The sequence below is a fragment of the Galleria mellonella genome, unplaced genomic scaffold, assembly GCF_026898425.1.
Source record: "Galleria mellonella isolate WM207_F2 unplaced genomic scaffold, CSIRO_AGI_GalMel_v1 utg6114, whole genome shotgun sequence".
Lineage (NCBI taxonomy): Eukaryota > Metazoa > Arthropoda > Insecta > Lepidoptera > Pyralidae > Galleria > Galleria mellonella.
In genome coordinates, this window is record NW_026442127.1 from 63,506 (window position 1) to 73,256 (window position 9,751).

Here is a 9,751-nt window from a genome sequence, read left to right on the forward strand (position 1 = left end):
CAAAAAACAAAAAAAAAAACAAAATTCAATCAATCAAATCGACGATAGGCTTATTAAATTTGGGTCTGCTTTTATTACTCGACGCCCCATCTTGAGGTATGTGATCTATGAAAATAACCTTAGGAAAATATCACATTTCTTAGATACTGGGTATTCTTGTATTTAAAGTGTAGGTAATAAGTGGCTTCAGGGAATGTTTGGATCGTTCGAGATACGAAAACATGAAAGAAACTCGTGGGCTTTCTCATAATCCATTGCTTATTGCGAATTCTTCTTATTTATGATACTAAATCTGGAGCAATCAATATAATATTTGACAAATAAAGCGAACGGAAATGAATGTTAAAGGAAAGAAAGAAAGAGCATTTTCCTTTTTAAAAGGCCGGCAGCACACCTGCAATGCCGTTGGTGTTGTGGGTGCCCATGGGCGGCGGTAGTCACTTACCATCAGGTGAGCCGCATGCTCGTTTGCCCCCTGTGTTGTAAAAAAAAAGTAATATCTTTAAAAAGGAGGTTCTTTTTATATCGCTGAGGTGGCAAACAAGCATACACCTCACCTCACCGGCTTGTATAAAAAAAAAAAACCTGAAGGTAAGCGGTTACCGTAGCCTAAGAACCCTTGCAATACCAGGGGTATTATGCGCGCGTTTTCGACCCTGAAGAAACCTCTTTACCCCACTTTTGAAGAACTCCATGCTGTAGTCTCTTGGAGAAACCTCAACAGGGAGCTCTATTCGTGACCTGAGCATTCGTGGTAGAAAGCATCTCAAACACTGCGCTGTATGCGACTATGTAGACTCTAAGTTATAGGGTTGAACTCCCTGATCGGAAATGGCAAGCTATATGATAGAATGAAGTTACCGTGGGCATTATATTAAATAATTCCTCTAAGTATAGTCCGTCGTACAAGCAGCAGAACACGCATAGTGAGACAAAATTATCTAAGACTTATGAATTTGAGTGTAAATATTTATTTGTCATCCTGGGATCATTGACAATTCTCATAGTTCGTCGTAGCACCGAGTTAAAGGGTTCAAGCTGGTATCTAGGTGCTTCTGCAAATAAGTGACAGCAATACTCCATATGGGGTCGGATTTGCGATTTATAGAGCATTAATGTTGACGTGAAGTATCGCTTTGCTTTATTAAGTACACCAAGATTTTAGAGATGTCAAAAGACATGCCCTGAAATTGTGGAGACAAAGCAAATGGTTGTGTTTTAGCGGTGAACGCGCATGCTTGTGTCTTAGCAGGGTTAAATTGGACTAAGTTCTGTCGTTCCTAATCAGAGACTCTAGCTAACATTCTCTCGATTTCAGACACAAGCTGTTCACGATTGTCCTCCACGATTGTTCTCATTTTGGTTGCATTTTTATTATGTTTGTTACCTCATAACTCCGTCAGTTGTAAACTCATTTGTAAAATTCTTTTTTATCTGAAAGGGCATACTTAGAGTTTGGTTTCATAGAAATTTTATCAGAATCGGTTACGTACTTTAGTTTTTATATCAAAATATCTGGTCTTGCAAAGATTGAAGTTAGTTTTTGTCCAACACAATCTTAATTGAATGACCTATTGTCTTTCTATTCACCTGTCTTTCTGTGTGAATTTATTACATTATTTATTATATAAAGTCCTATAATGTTTATATTTCAGTTATACAGGTATGTATGTAGAACAAAAAAAGAAACTAATATTAAAAACAGTGAATTCAAGTTCTGGTTATTTAATTAGAAGTACTCGTATTTTGTAAAAGTTTTTTATAACACAGGAGGCAAATGCTGCATTTGATGGTAAGCGACTACCGCCGTCCACGATCATCTACAACACCAGAGGCATTGCAGATGTGTTGCTGGCCTTGTAAAAAAGAATATGCTATTTTTTTAAATCCGCTACTAAGTTCTGTGTAAGTGTAAGTGTTTGACAGCCAATACTCGAACAAAATGGCAGTTGAATATTGGTAGCTAATATAGAAGATAGTGGTACTTCTGGTAGTAATAGTGGTGATCAATCTTTGAATGTTGGCAGTCACACACTTACGAATGGTAGCGGAATTAAACAAAATAATTCTAATCACATAACCAGTGATATGGACTTCCGCAAGATAACACCAAATTCTGGTAAAAAATTCAAGTTCTGTAAAGTAAAGATTTTGTTGCTAAACCATCAAAATACTTTACATGAAGTAACTTCTTATTGAAGGTTCCCTAAAAACGTAAAGAAAGCATTTGAAAATCCAAAGAATTATAAAGTAATCCAATACTTTAATTATAGGAAAGAAAAAAACAGTTGATAAACTATTAACTAAACATATGAAAATTATAAAAAAAAAAAACAATAAAAATAGAAAATAAACAATTAATAGAAATGATATTACGAGTAAAAAGAAAAACAACAACGCAGCGGCGAATAGGTTTTCTTTAATAAAACACACAATTGATATTTCGAGGCTCCGTTAAAATTACTTTCAGTCAGTATAATTTGAAAAACAATTTCTCATCTTTATTATCTCCAGAGATTGTATTCAATCGATCAAATAATTCCAATTCCATTATATAAACTAAATCTATTTTTGAAATGATTAATTACTGTTCCACTTTTCGACAATGGCCTTGTAATGTGAGCATTCTTTGATATAACAAATACACCAGAATACCCCTTAGCTATGGCGAGGCACGATCCCAAGGACTGTGGTACTCCCTAACATAATGAGTGAGATTTTCATTTGCATAAAGTTTTGTCAACACAACTCCTTCCTCCGTACTAGAATAGGTTCGGTCGTATCTCATTAATCTTTTAACATCATACATTGCTCTTTTTATGTATATATTGGTGTGTTTGTTTTAATTAAAACAGCAATGGACGCTATTTAAATTGGAATTATCTTGGTTTGTATGCTGTCGCAAATTCGTGGTGAAGTCTTCGAAGTGTCTGTAGAATAGGCTAAGCTGTCTACGGAATTAGAAGCATCTAGGGACGCTATCTTATAAAAGATGAATAGGTTTTATTATTATTAACTTATTTGATATTTACATTTTTTATACTGATACGAGAGGCAAACATGGCGACGGGATTGTACGTTTTCGTTTTAGTTTTAACATAAAGCCGTAACAATCTTCTGTAGAGAGATATTTTTAAATTTATAGGATCTTTACACGAATTTGTTGATAATTTGTAGGTACTGGTTATTTGATTAAGATTATTTTGTTTAATTCCGCTACCATTAGTATGTGTGTGACTGCCAACATTCGAAGATTGACCATCACTATTACTACCAGAAAATCCACAACCTTCCATATTAGCCATTCACTGTTGGACATATGCCTTTCCCATAAGGTTAGTTTTGCCAATAGTTGCCATGATTGGCAGGATTGGCAACCGCAGTTAGGCTTCAGAGATGTTTTAAGAGGGACGCTGCTGCCCATACCTCGCTCTCCCTTAGTATTAAAGGAATATACATATTATATTAAATTTTTATTCATATATTATGTAAATATACTATATAAATATTACTCTCAAGATGGGTTGTTTCTTGCTTTATGTCAATTTGACTTATTATATCTCACATTTTTGTTTGAGACAAGATTTTTCTATGAACAAATAAATATACGTAGACGTAAAAGAAAAATGTTATATTTCTTAAACTATGCCAAAGTCAAACTAATATCAACCTTGTATGAAACATCAAAAAGTCTCTTCTTGCTCGTGTCACGTTCAACCGCCTTTTAAATTTGTTCTTTAAGAAAGGAAAAACGGGAAACTTCACACAGATTAGCGAAACTGTCAATTCGGATTAGCGAGAATTCCAATTCCGGCGCCGAGAGGAAAGATCTCGAAAACAACAGATCATTAGTTTTAACTACAAAGTAAAAGATTAACGGGAACGTTTCGAGGAGTATTCCTTGTGAAATAAATATAAAATATAATATGTTTATATGTAAGAGAAACAAACAGAATTTAATTTGATATATATTTATTATATAATAAATGTTATACATATATAAATTAATCCCAATTTTCTTTTCGTTGTAATTTTATAACTCAAGAACTGGCTCACCTATCAAACCAAATGTTTAGGCTTTTGTTCGAACTATTTAGTAGATCGGTTTATGTGAAGTTTGCACAAAATCGGTCGAGCAGTTCTTCATTTATCACATATTTCGTAACAAATGAATTCAATAAATGGCGGATCATTTTTTTAATGGGGATTTTTGTGTCAAATTCAGACTTTTTTAAGATGGGGGATTGTACTGTCAAATTGTAAAGTTTTTTTCTGGGTTGACAGTTTTTTTTTTGTTCGAATAAGTGAATTTTATATTAATTTTTTTTTTATTTCATTTTATACGTAGCGAAGCACGTACCAGGCCGCTAGTCTTTTATAATAACGTAAGTCGGCTCACGCAAGTCTAGTGCTTACACTATCCCAAAAGTGACCGACGTACCTAAAGTAGTACATTTCGAAAAATTCAACCCGACATAATTTAAAATTCATATGAACTGAACTAACCGAAAATCGGTCAAGGAATCAGAGCAGGCACCTCATTTACGCAAGCAATGTTCACAGCACGTAGCGCATCAGATCTGTTGAGTTTCCACAGTAGTGAATTAATATGCATCCACAGTCGACGCCGCTGGCTGATGCAGCATATAATGTGCACATTCCCAGCATTAGTTTAATGCAATCAGCGTATTTGCATTCCAAGTGCAGTGTGCAATGTGCACATGAGAAGGGTCGAGTATCCACTACAGTTGGTAGGTACTACGTAAACCTGGACAAATTGATTAGAGCGGCTGTATGTATGTGGATATATTTTTATTTATTTATTAGAACATGTATGTTTTTTTTTTTCCTCTTGTTATCTGCAATCGGCTTTTCCATAACAGCCATAATCAGATAGTGTCATGTGTGAGAATTAGCGTTTTGCGGAGCAGTCCATTGACAGCTCTCTCAGAATGATTTTGTAAGCTCTTCAAACTCTAGTGTCAAGGTTCAATACAAGTCATCGTCTCAGTCTTGTAGATTGTTGTGCTGTGAGTAGTTCTCCAGCCAGGTCAATCGTATGATTTATAAGGCGCTGTTTATATATTTTTTTTTGTGAACATGTATGTGTGTGTAAGAAGGGCTTAATGTTGAAAGCATTTTCTCCCAGTCAATCTTAGAGGTTCTTCAAAAGGGGGGTAAAGAGGTTACTTCAGAGTCGGCAAAGCGCGCGTCATACCTCTGGTATTGCAGGTGTTCATAGTCTACGGTAACCACTTACCATCAGGTGGGCCGATTGCTTGTTTGCCACCTCAGTGGTATAAAAAATTGATAGGAATATCGAATGCGGCTAGTAAAAATTTATGTACACATACGTACTGAAATTTATATAAAAACAAATAAATATATATAAATAATAAATGTACTTACGTAATATACACTATATATTTTTTTTGATGAAAATGGAATGGTAACCCCGCCTGCGCTAACGAGATACGCTGGCGGAGCACCAGTGAAGGGTGATCGATGAGAATAATAGAAACAGTTAGCCCATCATGATGAATTTATCAGGAATTAACCATGATAGTTTCCAGAGGGAACCATGTGGAGGTCTACTTGATTAGGTGTATTGCTAGCAATGAGATTTTTAGTCTCCATTACTAACAAACCCCTTTCCCCCCTATATACACGAAGATGAGAACAGTATGAGAGAGTAATACCCGGATAAAGTATAAAAGTGAACATAAAAGACCGGCAGCACACCTGCAATGCCGTTGGTGTTGTGGGTGATCATGGCGGCGGTAGTCACTTACCATCAGGTGAGCCGCATGCTCGTATTACTCCTGTATTGTAAAAAAGTTTTTTTTAATGACAGTTTAAACGGAAGTCGTTTCTTCTAAAATGAGACGATACAATTCTACTTTTTTTTTGCATTAAGAGAATGTCTAATTAACTGCTTTTAGATGGATGGAGGGTAAGGAACTGTCAAAACGTATTGTAGTCGAGCGCTTGTTTATCCAATATTTGTTTGTGACATAAAACGTAGCAAATTGTTCTATTCATAAAATTCGATGGTTTGAAATAATTCAAAATTTATTAATAAAAATAATTTAAATTTAGTGGTACCTTGTTTTTTTATAAGCAATTTAATGGTAAATAAAAGGATACACCACCCGATGGAAAGTGCCAAATCGTTGCCTATAGACATGAGCAGTACCATGGAAGACAGTATACCTCGTCCATGATACCTCATGCGTTGCCATTCCCGAGGACTAGATGTTATTCCTCTGTACCCAGTAAATTCACGCCATATTCCACTCTGCAAACCGAAACACAGCCATGCAAACACAACTGCTTTACGGTTGAAACACGAATGGACAGAGTACAAGCAATCGACTTTTGTACAAAGTCTCCCTCTGGTGAAAAAGTGGTGGTCTTTTTTTCGCAAAGCAGCTACCAGCTCGGGTCACTAGCAATATAAGGGGAATGGTATGTATGCGAATTACAAGTACATCATCACTTTCATGTCAACCGTTAACTGTCCACTGCTGAACATAGGCTTCTCCATGTTAAGGAGCTTTGTTAGTAGTTGCCAGGGAGTTTAGCAACTGCAGTTAGGCTCTGGTGATATTTTAAGTAAGTACAAGTCCTATATAATTATATCAATCATTGGATTTTCAAATTGAGAATACACCGTTTTAATGAGGGAGACTTTGTACAAAGTCGATAGCTAGTACCTCTGTCCCATCCGTGTTTCAACCGTAAAAGCAGTTGTGTTTGCACATGTTTTCGTTTGAAGGGTGGACAGGGTGAAGTTTACCGGGTACAGAGGAATAACATCTGAGTCCTGAAATGGTTAACGTATAAAAAGGGGATTGCCGGATTGTTATATACTTGTTGTCGCGGCAATTGCTTATGTCTATAGGCGACGATTACCACTTTCATCAGGTGGGCCAATGCCGTTTGCCATTCTAAGTTAGTTAAAAAAAAATAGATAAGCAATTCAAAGATAAATACACAAGTATCTTGTTATTGTTTCAGGTGGTACAAGGTGACTAAATACTCATATTTATGAATATATATTATATAAGAAATTAACTAACATAAATATAAGGGAATTATATAACATTATTTTTAGAGTTTATAAAAAACATATGATTCATTGTACTCCACCGTAGTCGAATATAGCTCTGGCTGCGTGAAAAACGTCCTTGAATTTTTCGACGTGGTCCCATGATTTCAATCCAGTACAGAGGACCAACTTAAACTATACGGGCGCGAATAACAAATTGAACCGCTTAAAAATATTATTATTAAAATAAATTGCATAGGGTATAAATTGTATAAAATACAGATTCTTTATTGTAATTGAATTAATAATTATTTATATTTAATAATTAATCTAATTTTTAATTTTGTTACAGAATTATAAATATTCTAAAATCACTATCAGGTTAAGTGGTTACTAAACAAAATTAAACAAGATTAGATGGCGCTGGAATCGAGACTTGTGGGTTTTATTGATTATTTTGTAATTAAAGAAAATTTGATGTAACATTTCTAAATCAAGATTAAGCCATTGTTATGTATGAATGTGCCAAGAGACAAATAACACGCGATCTTTTTCCTGAATGAATTATAATGTATGTGACATTTGCAAGTATATTTTTTTTTAAGTAAAGTTGAACAATAGAAGAGAATAAAGACAAAAATTTTAATAAATTATAACTGTATCAGTAACTTTTTTTATATTTATATTAGTATGTTGCAAGACTATATTGTGGTTATAATCTCGCTTTAAATTGAAGAATTGATAGTTGCTTTCTAATTGATTGCGACGTTCGATTTTTGGACAATTTATTGATATTTAACAAAATTCTTTATTGGCCGATGTCTTACTATCATATAGTGCGTGTACTTGCCATGTATGAGGTTTGATGAGATAACAGAAGCCGAAAGAATTGTATTCATCTATCTAATGTAATTATACAGCGTTACAGAAATTACCACACCAAATTGAATGGTTTTCACTGTAGTATCCCTAAAGGTATAAATTAATAACTAGTATCTGTTCTATTCTGATACGTTATCTAGAAGTGTTCTATTCGATAAGCCTTTACTTTAGAAATCGGCGTGCTTTTTTCTGATGATAAACAGTAACTGTAGCCTTGATGCCTGCTGCACTAGGGCTGTCACGTGCGCGCTGGACGACGTGTTCGACGGTAGCTGCGTGCTTAGTAGACAGGGGCCCAGTGGTCATCGTCCTAAATGTAACTCGTATGTTTATAATTTACTTCTATTTATTAAGTGTAAACTCATAACTAACATTTAATTACTCGTTGCACATCTGGGGTCTGAGGAATCGGCGACAAAGCAATTTATTTAATAATGCTGCTACATAAACTACACCAGTTTATAGAGCGATAAGTCATTACAGGTTAGATAGAACGTCCATGATTTCAATGATTAAAAAAGATTATGGAATGAGGGTCCTTGCCGAGTCAAGAGACTACAGCTGATTCTTCAAAAGGGTAAAGATGCTTTTGTTGGCAAAGTAAGCGCGTATTACCCTCTATATTAGCGTTCATAGGTTAGGATAACCGCTTACCATCAGGTGGGCCGTATGTTTGTTTCCTACCTCAGTTATAGAGGTGAAGCAGGTTCTCAATTCGGTTAGATGCATTCCTGTTAATTTCACAAATCCCTGTCAGTTCTAAACCTAGTTGGAAAATATTTTTTATCTGCAAGAATTTATTTACAGATTGGTTCTATAAAAAACTATCATTTAGAAATAGCAATTCAGTTTTATAACTAAAACAAATTGGCTTATCAAAAATTGAGAAAGTATGTATATAGATTTAGGTGGTATAAAAAAAATATGTTTTTTTTATGATAATTATAATTATCGAGTTATATTGAAAGGTTATACCGGTAAAGTACTTCATAAAGGTAACAACATAAAAAAATACAACTGACTGAGAATATTTTTATAAGGGAGTTGAAAAGTATTAAAATCGTTTGTAATAGTCTTTCACGTTAAATCATTAACGATCTAAATGAATCTGTTGACAGATAGGTTCTTTTTTATATTTTTAAGGCTTTACTCTTCTTTCAGGTATACAGCCCCTATCGTACTTCTAGAACTGATTTCTAAATAAACTTTATCTACTTTCCTGTATATCGAAAAGCAGGTAAGAATTGATATAGTATCATCATTCATGATGTTCAGTAAAATGTTCACTTAGTTCACAGCTGAATACGGCAGATATCATTGAATAGACCTACATTAAATTTTATATCGGTTGGTATAGTTATATCCTAATTTAATATATTGATACTATACTACTATAACTTCGTAGTATGTGCCAGAGATATAATTATCTTCCATAAATTCGTTATAAAAAGCTCCATTATATTGTCTGTGCCACTGACTTGTCGACCGTGAGCTTAATAAAAATAAAAGCAAGCTCAGCTGATCTGCTTCTGGAGTGCTTCAATGAAACCGAGCGAAGTTTTTTTTTTTCTCAGTCGAGAAGAGAATGTATTTCGCAGAAAAGAAGGTTTTGACTAGAGACGATCCCTTCCATTTTCGTGCAAGTGTGAGGGATGAAATTAGAACAAATTTGTGGTAATGCTCTTATTTGGAGACATACTTCTATATAAACATTAATTTAGATTCACGTATGTGTGTATTGAATTTTATTCTGCATCTGCTTATAGCGATGTGAGAGCGTCTTATTCTATTAAAATGAAATCCAAGTGACTGAGACTC